Raw genomic sequence first — 11,843 nt, forward strand, 5'->3', positions numbered from 1 at the left:
TGAGCCAAAGAAAGCTGAGGGGAGCCCGGCCTCTAAGTTCAGCTCTGCAAGTATGCTGCTCTCTCTGTGGATGGTGACGACGAGACTGAGGGAGACGACCACACTGAGGAGATCTCCACGCGCTGTGCTTTCTTCCAGTCTCCACCCCGGAACACTCAAGGGCAAATCAAACCTCTATCCAGACAAGAAAAAAAAAAATAAAACTCACCATCTCCTGGAAAAAAAAACAAAAAAGAGTAGGCAGTCCTGCCTTCAACTTCCCACTCTGAATTCTTGACCTATCTTCTCTCAATGTCATATCATGACCAGAAAATTAAGAAATAAACCCTTTTCTCTTGTAAGTTGCTTTTAGTCACACTATTTGTCATGGCAACAGAAATGAAACTAAAACAGAAAAATTCTTAATCTCAAATATAACCTTCAGTCCTTCCTAAATGATACCAGAAACACGTGATACAATTCTGAGGAACACCAGCTGAAGCAAACATAGGCGGCTTAGAAATACAGATTAGTATTTCCTGGAGGTATCAAAGCGTTAATTGGGTCTCCTATTGGAGCAGGAGCTTACAGGCATGGATGGCAGTTCTTCAACCAAAAAAAGCTCCACTTAGACTAAGAGAAGATCACCAAAATACGTAAACATTGGCTGGGCTTTTCCAGTCACCCCTTGCCCTTCCATTCTATCCCCAGCACACAGATGTTGGAAAGCCTCAGGATCACATGGACGTTGTGCCTTGCTAACATGATTGCCATCACATGAACTGAACAAGGATGGGGCCAACAGTCATGCCAAAGTAGTTGGGGGGAAATCCCATGTGGCCTCAGCCCTACATGGAGAATTATAAGCAATTAAAGAATCGTGATAGTGGGAGAAATCTTCCCCATGGAAGAACACACCAGCTGATTATCCACTAGCACATGGTCAGTCCTGAAAGCATGCGTACAAATAAAAGTACGCAAACAAGAACAGGTTACATTTAGGAGCACATGTATGTGCATGTGCACACATACACGCGTGCGCACACACAAAATAACAATGAAGAATGAGGCCATGAACTTTAAAGAGAACAAACAGAAACAGGGTTACGTGGAAGTGTTTGGAGGGAGGAAAGACAAGGAACAAACTGTAATTATACTACAATCTTTTAAAAATAAATAAGGAAAATAAACTATTGCATGCCAAAACTCTAATGCTTTGCATATTTCAGAAAAATTAGTTGTGGATTAGACACACCCCACTCCTTTCTACCTTTAAAATATCTTAGTTGTCTGCAATTATCTCTACAACACAGCAATAAAGTTATCCTTTAAGGCTATGATAAGAACTCTGTTGAGTGAAATTTGAAACTGAAGAAATGATAAAAGATATTTTTATTCACTAAACAAGTCTACCACGTGGTCATAGTTTTGAATGTGCAGATATGTAGCATGCACACTTAAAGAGCATCTACTGACATGCCTCTAGTCTCTGGGGAGAGGGAGGCGCTTCCCAGTTGCTTATGCTTTCTTTGTGAATTACTGGAGGCTCCTTAGGGGAGAAAGAGTGAAAGAAAGCAGGACACAGGTGATATCCGGAAGCAATTAAACAGGAATGTGTGAACCGATAGGAGAGTGAAGATGGTAAGGGAGACAGTGAGAAGAACACACAAAGGAAAGGGAAAATAGGAACTAATAAGAGAACACGAGCAGTCCCGTCCTTGGGATATGACAAGCTCTTTTACTATGTGCAAAACACCGGGAATGAAGGTTGACCAGATTAAAAAACAATCACCTGTCAGTTGAAGTTATCTTGCCCTGTCTTAAATTCTAATGACAGAATTGGAGGAGATAAAAAATGTGCTTTAAACACAAGTCTTACGGTGTAGCTCAGCCTGGTCTTCGTTGATTCAATAGGCAGGTTAGCTTTTCAGATGGTAATCTGCAAACTCAGTTTTGCAAGAGCTGAGATTAGAGCTGTGCACCACCACATAGGGCTCAGACCTACTATTGCATATTCAACAAGCATCACGAAATGGGAGCAAATGCAGAAACTAATCAAGAGGTCACTTCCTGCAGAGAAGGGAGAAGAGTGGGTAGTCTGAGGGAAACGTGTGTGTACACACAAACACACACACACACACACACACACACATATACATATATATATGTGTGTTAGATTTTATCACTTTCATGAACATGAGAGACAATTCAATTACAAATAGAAAGATTAATATGGGGTATCCAGTTATGGTAAACAAAATTCCAATTTGGAAATATATGCAATTTTAGGATTTGCCTGGAACAGTCCAATAAATCTTATCATTCGCTAAAATCTATTCTATTGTTCGCTATCCTTCTAGAATTTTCCTTGTGTGAATGGAGAAGGAATTATATTCTCAACATGACTGAAGATAAGGAATCTGGGTTTGTTTATAGACATCACTGAGGCCTCTTGAGCAGGAATATCTTAGCCTTTGGCTTGGTCTCCCTACAGTAGGACATCCTGGGGCTGAGCCAGCTGTAGCAGACACTGTGAGATTAGTAAAATGAGACCTTTGACCATATCTCCTTTAGTCAAGTCCTGTGCATTGAGAAGAGCATGTACACTATTCTTGCTCATCTTGCTCCATTGTTAGCACTGTGTGCAGTTTCCTCGAAGTGACGTCTATCATCGAGGTTGCTTTAATGCTAACCCTGAATATTTAAGCATCACTATTAAAACGTTTAAAGGAATACATTCATTTGGTTGTTTGAATAGTTCCTGAGAATAATTGCTTATTTACAAGCATTTCTTTCAGAGAATTACATGTAAGTGTGATTGACCTCTGTCTGGCAATGCCTATGCTATATAATATCTGACATATTAAAAGAAATGTTACAGATGTGTAGCCGTAATGTGTGCTTCTCCATAGACATTTTTTTGACTGACTAGATTCCAATTTGCCCAGAACCATTGTTTAGACAAGCCTTAGTGCACAGAAGAGATACAAGAAAGAATATTTTTTAAAGAAGAAACAATAAATTTTTAGAGTAGGTAATCAGGGTACTCTCTCAGTTTTCAGCTTTTGTGAGCAGAACAAAGACAAAGGAAGTTATGACAATGGAAAGTCATATTGATTCCTTCAGTTTGACTTTTCGCTTAAGAACTTTGGCTGAGTTGATAGTTGACTGACACATTATTCAGGCTATATCCCCAAAGAAAATTTGATCCTCTGTATGATGATGTTGAAGGTTTTAAACATTGTATAACCAATCCAAAAATAACGAGCCCACATCCAAGGACAAGTTGTAAGGTTTGACAGTAACATAATAAAAATGCACATTAGAATGTTGACTGGCATGTCTGGACTACACTCTGTTAGCTGCAAGAGAAAAGGTCAAGTTTACGTTACACAATTCACTGTTGTGCTTATCTGAGATGTAGCCTCAAAAATCTTCAATTCCAACCAAGTGTCGACTGGCCAGATATAAGACTTTTCCACCAAGATTTGCACATAATTTTTAGTCCTGTCATCTTCTTTTCCAGTGACTGTATAAAGGATATATGTACAATGTGCCTATAATTCAACATTATATATGAAGAGTTTGCTCGATTTACCTCTGGCATATTCTACAAATCTTCTTCTTTCTTAAGAAAGTGATGGAGTTGTACCTGACAAGAACAGCATGCTGCTATGTTTGGCATTTTCCCAAGTGTGCTAGGAAGACCCTGAATTTTACTTTGTTAACTTAGAGTAAAATATTTCAACTCTGCTATGAAATAGGACAAATCAGCCAACTGACTTGGAAGAGGACTATGCATATATATATTTATGCACACATATAAATAGAGCATATGTTCTGTGATATCTTACACACTAAGATTTTTCAACTTAAATATGCAAGGTTCAAGTTCACAACTGACTGTAATTCTTAAAGTTACTATATATTAATGTACAGAAATACAAAGAAAGTATAAACTTAAAATTGTCCTGTTTCCAACTCCATAGTTGTAGATAGAAACGTCATTGATTTACGTTCTACAATAATGTGTTATCAAACCACTCCACAACCTTTCCAGGTTGTTAAATGAGATAAGTTACAGGAGTTAAAGTTAAAATTCATTTTACAAGTTGCAGAAGTTAAAATCCCTTATTATCTAATCAATCCTCCAAAGTGTTCTATTTAATTCTACATGCAAGACTTACTCTCTTAAACAAGAGACTGTTTATCTTCAAAGGCCTTGGAGTAGTTGCTTTCTACTTGTCCATGGCAATAGGTATTTGTCTCTAAAAGGAATTGAGAGTTTTTTCAAAATGAGTGATTTTCTCCCTGCGTCTACCTCAGTATCCAGCACATTGAACAGGCAGAATGCTCTTGGGTCAGGAAAACCAAAAATAACAAAGCAAGACATAATTAAAGATCTATGAGCCACTTAACACTGGGTAGATTAATAGCATTCAACAGATGATGACAAAGAAGAATACAATTTAAACAATAAGATAGGTAGCTTAGAAGAGTTTTGAGAAAAGTTAGCACTGGGTGGATTTAAATAAGGGAACAATCAATAACTAGGCTTAGCATCTCAATTACAATTTTATTTTAAAACTTAGTGTTTTCAAGTGTTCTATAAATTTTGGTTTGTATTGCTATCAAATGAACTACTACTTTTGGTTGCATCTGAGTGTGCTTCATTCATCCTTTTCAGATAACTTAAACACACCAGTATTCTGCATTGGGTAGTCAGCAAGAGATAAACAGGCTTCTAAGATCTTTTGTAAGAGTGGTTCTCAGTCTTCCTAATGGTGTGACCCTTTAATACAGTTCCTCATGCCATGGTGACCACAACCATGAAATTATTTTTGTTGTTACTTCATAACTGCAATTGTGCTACTGTTATAAATTGTAATGCAAGTATCTGATATGCAGGATATTTGATATGTAATCCCTGTGACAGGGCCATTTAACCACAGGTTGATTGCCACTGCTCTATAACATTACTGATTTATAGAAATTGGTAAATGTTGTTCTATATGTAAAATCAAGCAGGTTATTCTGATAATATATAAATGCAAACCAATTGTTTGTATGCATTGTATAACTGGGTATTAAAAATTTTCACTTTCTAGCTACTGTTTCTAGCCCAAGAAACTAGTTATGAAATATTATGTCCCCATTTACTTTAAAACCAGTTAGTCTCAACAATAAGTCTTTCCACCATAAACTTCAATATAGAAACTGGAGTACAAAAAAAAAAAGACAAAAATCCGTAATGATCTTCAAATAGTTCTGCGAAGTCAGTGAAGGAAGGCCACCGTCTGCTGTTGGAGCCTAAGTTCAAGTGGTAACCCACGTGCTACTGAATCCATGTGACACCTACCCTCTGCTGTCACCACCAGCAGCCTTTGGAACACAAGACTGGAGGAGAAGTTAGAGGGCTGGATGTTGCTCTGAGAATGAGGAGCTCAGTATGATGACACAGTGTGGCAGAATGATGTCCGTCCTCAGGCCCTAAATCCCTCGAAAGGGAGGGAGGGAGGCAGTAAGGTTATACAGTGTGGGATCAGAGAAAGCACGGGGAAATGAGGAAACATGTACAGCATCGTACTTGGGACCAATTTCATTGCGGAATGAGTTCCTCACTATCCCTGCTCTTTAAATGCATGTTTTCTCATGCTATATTTTTTACTACGATTCCCTTCCTCTTTTCATGAAGCTTTGATTAGTATCAGACTATCTGAAGAGCAACACCAGGACTTGGACAAATACTGACCCACCAGGCCTCTCTTGAATTCTTCAGAACAGTAAGACAGGCACATGTTGACCTATACTTACGTACCTTTCAGTGAGCTCCTGCAATCTACTATTCCCTTCCAGAAATCCTCACTGAGGCTGCTCATAATGCTGCACATACCAAGTAATAAAACACAGAGGAAAATAAAAATTAAATAAGCATTCCAAAGACTCATAACCATGAATTTCCAAGACAGACCCCAGACTTCATTTTTCTTTTTCTTTTACCATTGTGGGCTTCCCAGGCAGAATGTGTTGGTGTGCTAGATCCCACATGAATTGTTCTTTCGTTCACGGGTGCTAAACTAGCAGCTCTCAGACCCCTTCAAATTACAAAAGGACTATGTGACTAACAAATCGTTGGCAAAAACTTCAATTGGTTCAAATAATTACGGTGAGGAAGACGATCATATAAAAATACATTTCAAAGCTTCTTTTTAAAAACAAGCACCAAAATTATGGCTCTGTTAGAAGCCTACAAATCCAGTACTGAGCTCCATCTAACATCAATTGTAAATATCACGTAGTTGTTCAAAACTATACTATTTAGAAAATGTAGCTACCCAGAAGGTAAAATTATACTAATTCTATATCCATTCTTAGGAGAAAGTGTTTGTTGCTGACTGAGAGGAAGAATAGATCAGGAAGCTACTCTGAAATGGCTTAGGATGTAGTTAATCTTTCCTTGACAGGTACAATCTGGAGTGCTAGACATTGCTAAGCAGCACTTGCTGAAGGATGGTCTATAGAGCCTTCATGTAATAGTCTTCATTACTTCTTTTGCCCTGCCAGGAAAATCCACCTGAGAGTCTCAAAGGTCTTTTCTATCTAAGATCTATGATCCAAGATCTATGCTTTTTTACTGAGACAAAATGGCCATTGGGCATTCCTGCACTCAATGGAAACTTAAAGCTATAATTCCCTGGTTCTGTAAATGTCCAAATACTAGAACAATCTGACGATTAAGAAGTCTGTCTCTGTGTCAAAGGGAGGTTCGTTTCCCATAAGTAAACTCTTCATGGGCACGGGATACCATTTATAATTCTGTACTTAAGCACGATGCTGTAGTGGGATCTACTGAATTAAAAATAATATGTTTCATTTAATCTGATAATCACCATGAGTCATTTATAAACTCGTGACTCTGATCCCACTCTCATTCTTTTTCCATGGTGTATTCATCTTCTGTTTTTCACGTGCTAAGCCTCTGTCTTTACTCAAGATTATGTCCCCTTTTATGTCCCTGCCATAGCACTCTATCTGCCAACGTTCTTTGAGTCTTTGGTCCTCCTTTTGTATTTTGTTGTCAGCATAAAGATGTGTTAAAATGACTGGATCTGATGTAATAGAGCTTGGGTCCTTTACTTTTAGCTGGATGACTATGGATACATATTCTTTAAAACACTTGAGCTTTCTGAAGTATATGAAATGGGTATAGCATTGCTTCAGTCTGTCTTTATAAGAATAGTGTGTTAATAAAATGCCATTGGAGCTAACAGCTTACAAAGAAGATGCTGATGACTCTGATTCAAATTAATATGAAAAATTAAAATCATACAATAAAAATTCTAAGGTTGTCATATGACAAAAATGTTCCAGTTGCTCTACCGCATTAATCTGTACATAGTAAGAGAAAAGCACAAACCAAGAGCAAAAGTTAAAACTTAACTATCTCTAGGTTTGTGTGAAAGTTTTCTGTTTTTCAACCTATAAAATACTTTTAAAAGTAATACTGAAATTTAGTTTTACTGCGGATAGTTAAAATAAAAAAAAATAACACAGTTCTCAGGTTAAATGGACTAAAACAGTTTATTCTGAGCCAACTGTGAGAGACTGTGCCCTAGGGAAAATGTTTCAGATTGCCCCAAGTAACACTGAAGCAATGTTCCACTATGGAATTAGCTACATGCGATTCTGTTAGTTACTGAATAACAACATCATCAACAACATAAAGACATAACTCAAGGAATTCACCAGTCCTATGGCTAGCAACCTCAGGTAAGAATTATAACAAAATTTTAAAACTCCATAAATTTCCAACGCTATCCAATGACATTCTTAACTTTTGCATTGGTGGAGGCTAGCAGTCTTCTAAAAACACAGTTTAAAGATTTTTCACCTTATAGTAAAAAAAAGGATATTAGATCGGATGGAGGGGTGGGCAACAGATGGTTGCTGAAGAACTGCAATGGCTTAAGATAAATTGACTCTCGGTCTGTAGCAGCATTTCTAACACGATACAATCGCAGAATGCAAATCAATTTTTCAGCCTTATATACTGGTTAACATAGATGTGACTTTTCTTTTTACAGGGACTCCAGTTTACAAGAATCTAAGAAAACTAGCTAAATTGTTACTAGATTAATGTGTTTAATTCAATAGATTGTCTCACCAAATTAGCAGCAAAATCATCAATAAAAAAAAAATCTACCCTTGAGGAAGTCCCTGAAAAAAGATAGGAAGTTATTATTATGCTCTCATAATGCTCCGAATGAGTAATTAAACCAAGCAAGAAAGAAATTACAAACAACCCTTTGAGAGATCAGAGCTGATGGAAGGAGAAATCAAGAATGAAGGCTGTGGTAACTTTCCTGAGGCCATGAAACTTGTAACCTATCAAAGCAAGCAGTTGACAAGGGCTCAGAGTCCAAGTTCATTTGTTTCTATACTTATAATATTTTTCAACTCTATCCCATGGCTCAGTAATTTCCCACTGGATTTTAAAGGTCTTATTTATCAATACTACCAATCTAAAAATCCAAATCATATGAGCTGAAGTATAATTATTCTTAATTCACAGTGCACTTCAAATATTTTGGTAAATGTCAATCATCCAGAGCCATGGTTCTAATGTCAAAGCCTAATCTTGGTGCTCAGGGAGTGTTTGGAAAGAGGTAGAGATAGTTGTGAATGAGATGACTGGTACCAGGTGCATTATTCTCATGGAGGAGGGCTGCTACGTGTCTGCAAGGCGTGGTACTGTGCTTGCATAAAGAATTAGTATGTAGAACAAAATGTCACTCGTGATGGGAGGAAATCGTGAGCCAAAGTTGCATGCTTCATAGAAAGGCAAATAATTTGAACTAATCTTCTCATTAAGAACAAATTACATAAATAGGTTTTATATATTTATATGTATATATAATAGACACATACACACACAAATACATGTAAGTAAATATGTGTGTGTGTTAAAATATTTTAAGGCACTGAAGAGAAAGGAAATAATTACATGTCTGAAATTGGCAAAGAAAAGGGCAACATGCCAGACATATGAAACCATTACTGAAGACATTTTTCCCCTGGAGCCTTGACTCAGCAAAAGAACAGCCACTGTGTCCGGTTAGAGTTGTCTTGGCCTTCTGGGAAGAATGGGGAAAGCTGCAGAGATCTCTCAAAATTGAGACACAGCTACAGTCTCTCCTCGGGGGAGGTGGTGGGGTGTGGCTGGCCATCAGTCCATGAGCTAGGAGGGAGCTGAAGCAGGGAACAGGGTTCAGAGAGCTTGTGGGTATAATGGAAACATCTTTTCAGGAGGCTGTTGTAGGATATTAACTATGCAAAGATGTGTTACATTTGTTAATTTTCCAGAATATTATTTTAACTGAATTTGTTTAATTATGAAAAGATGTACTGTAGATTTTTCACCTTGTCTGCTTAAGGCACCTGATTGATCTAACCAAGACCTGAATGGCCAATAGTTACACGGTAGAAAGGACAGGCAGAATTGGCAGACAGAGAGAATAGATAGGATTTATTATAAGTAAATAAATATTACAAACAAATAAACCTAGGCTCAAGAAAGAAGACTGAGAGAAGTAGGAGGGGAGAAGGAGGAGCTAAGCCAGTCAGAGGCCAGACAGACAGACAGACGCAGAGAAGCAGTGAAAGTGAGATATCAGAAGTAAAAAGGTAATGAGCCCTGAGACAACAGGTAGATGAAGAGAAACAGATTATTTTATGTTCAAAGATGTAGCCAGAAAAAACCTTAGCTAAGGCAGAGCATTCAAAAGTACTAATTCTCTGTGTCAGGATTTGGGAGCCAGTTGGTGGCCTAAAAGAAAAAGAAAAAGCCTGGTACAGGAGGCATCTTCAGTGAGACCATTCCAGAGTGAGAGGAGATATGAAGGATGAAGACAGTGGCTGGGGCGTCAAATTTGCATTAAATAGCAGGCTCCTACCATAACAGCCAAAGCACAAAGCCTAATTACCATGAGTGGCAGCAGAAGGGCATGTCTGCAGGGAACTGTGACTCCTAAGTAGGCATCCAGGCTTAGGGTCAGTCTCCAAATAAGGTCAGGCAGAGAGTAGAAGCCTGTGCTATAGCAAGGGAGTCCTCCCATCTCTTCTGAGCTTAGAGAGAGCTGTCTGGACATGGTGGACTACAACTGTTAACCAGCAGCATCCTCCAGTTTTGATCCTTCTCTCATTTAATGGACATGAGCTCTATACACATAGATCTTTGAATTAGGCATCAATTAGCTATGATTCAGACATTCAGCCCAAGTAGCCTGTCAACTGGGGAAATGGGGACCCACCTCAAGCTTTAATTTTATCAATATAGTCTCAAACTAGAAGTACTTCTATTACCAGAAGCTATCAAAAATATCCTCTTCAAAATTAAACAAATACACCAGGTTTTTAGGGATCATTGGAAATAATTTTCAAAGGCAATGGCCACCACACCACAAACCATAAGCCAACTTTTGAGTAAATAAACCTTCATAACAAGTTGTTCTGTAAATAACAACAAAGAAAAGTATATCCACCGAAGCTCACCATGTTAGCAGCGTAAATAGATATACTATAAATATGCTCACTATGGTGATCAGCATCTCCAATAGTTTCTGGGTCAGATGACATCATGCTTCCAGAATGTAAGAAGAAAGTCTCCTCTTCATCTCTCAGGAGAATCTTACTTCCATATCCCTTCATAGTGCAACAGTGCTGTAGAAACATCCAGACATTTTGTCTGAGACATGATTCTATATTCTAGAAATCACCATGGTGATCTGAAAGAATTATTCTTTTATATTAATAGAAAAGATACTGTTAATTATGTTACATCGCAAGATGGATCTATTATGCATGAGGAAACCTTGCTTTTAGTTTACAAATCTGTAATCCCAGGAGGGTCAGTCTCAACCCCACACCAAATCAGTCTGCAGACCCTCAGATTATCTGCTGCATTGATTCAAGAAACAAAACTGAAAATGTGTGAATTACAAGTGATGAGAGTATTCTTTTCAATATTTATGTTTCCTCTCCATATCCTCAAACTACTTGTAATTCTTTCATAGCAGAAATTACTCCCAATTTAGAACAGCTTTTCTGTGATTCTTGGCATAGTGAACAATATACAATTGGGGTGGGAATAGCAGATTAGTGTGGCACCTGCAAGTTTTATTGTCAGTTTGACCTATCTGGGAAGGGAAAACCTCAACAGAATAAATGTCAAGACTGACTTGGCCTGTGGCCATGTCTGTGAAAAACTGTCTTCATTACTGGCTAATGATGGAAGGCCCAGCCCACCATAGATTCCTACGCAGGTGGACCTGGTTTGTGTAAGAAACCTAACTGAATGAACCAGTGAGAAAAATATTAATCTTAAAAGCAGCACCCCTCCATGGCCTCTGCTTCAATTAATACCTCCAGATATGTGTATTGATCTTCTGGTCTGACTTCCTTCAATAATAGGTTGTGACCTGGAGGCATATGATGAAATAAATCCTTTCCTCTCAAGAGTCTTTGAGCATAGGACTTATCATACAAACAGCGCGCAATAAAGGACATTGAGCTTATAATTCGTGATCCTAGAGAAGCTAAATAAGAAGGAGAACCCAAAGAAAAACATATAGGCATCCTCCTGAATAGTAACCTTCATCAGGCGATGAAAGGAGACAGAGACAGAGACCCACATTGGAGCACCGGACAGAAATCTCAAGGTCCAAATCAGGAGCAGAAGGAGAGGGAGCACGAGCAAGGAACTCAGGACCGCGAGGGGTGCACCCACACTCTGAGACAGTGGGGATGTTCTATCGGGAACTCACCAAGGCCAGCTGGCCTGAGTCTGAAAAAGCTTGGAATAAAAC

The sequence above is a fragment of the Microtus ochrogaster genome, linkage group LG7_11, assembly GCF_000317375.1.
Source record: "Microtus ochrogaster isolate Prairie Vole_2 linkage group LG7_11, MicOch1.0, whole genome shotgun sequence".
NCBI classification, from domain to species: domain Eukaryota; kingdom Metazoa; phylum Chordata; class Mammalia; order Rodentia; family Cricetidae; genus Microtus; species Microtus ochrogaster.